General features: G+C 34.0%; 1 protein-coding gene across 1 annotated transcript in view; it reads right to left on the bottom strand.

Annotated features, from left to right (window-relative positions):
• The window catches only part of LOC108761684 (AF4/FMR2 family member 4-like), an 89744-nt gene that overhangs the window by 1827 nt on the left and 87546 nt on the right, over positions 1-371 (bottom strand). The window lies entirely within an intron of this gene.

Genomic DNA, 371 nt, shown 5'->3' with positions numbered 1-371 from the left:
GTTTTCACCACTCGAAATTACTCGTCGTAAGGCATAACCGATAGCACGAGAAAATCAGCTCCGTTCCTGTCGAGATTCGAACCGAAGCCTGGTCTCCAAGTCTACTCTACGAGGCTGCCATTTTTCCACTGAGCCACACAACTCCAATTCGCTTACTTATGTACCTCTTATATGAAAGATTATAATTATTATATAGTACACTATTAGAAATGTAACCATGAGCTTCCTTTACATGTAAATGAAGCTTGTGGTTATGAATGAAATTAAAAGTAATGAATGATTGAACTGAAAATTAAGTTACAGTAGTTACTTAAATGTAATGAACGTGTACATTAAATTTCATAAATTTTCGTGAAAAATACATTAAATTT

This window comes from Trachymyrmex cornetzi, unplaced genomic scaffold (genome assembly GCF_001594075.2).
Source record: "Trachymyrmex cornetzi isolate Tcor2-1 unplaced genomic scaffold, Tcor1.1 scaffold1094, whole genome shotgun sequence".
In the NCBI taxonomy this organism is placed as follows: domain Eukaryota; kingdom Metazoa; phylum Arthropoda; class Insecta; order Hymenoptera; family Formicidae; genus Trachymyrmex; species Trachymyrmex cornetzi.
Note: the sequence above shows the minus strand (reverse complement) of the source record. Positions and strands in the feature narration are given on the sequence as shown.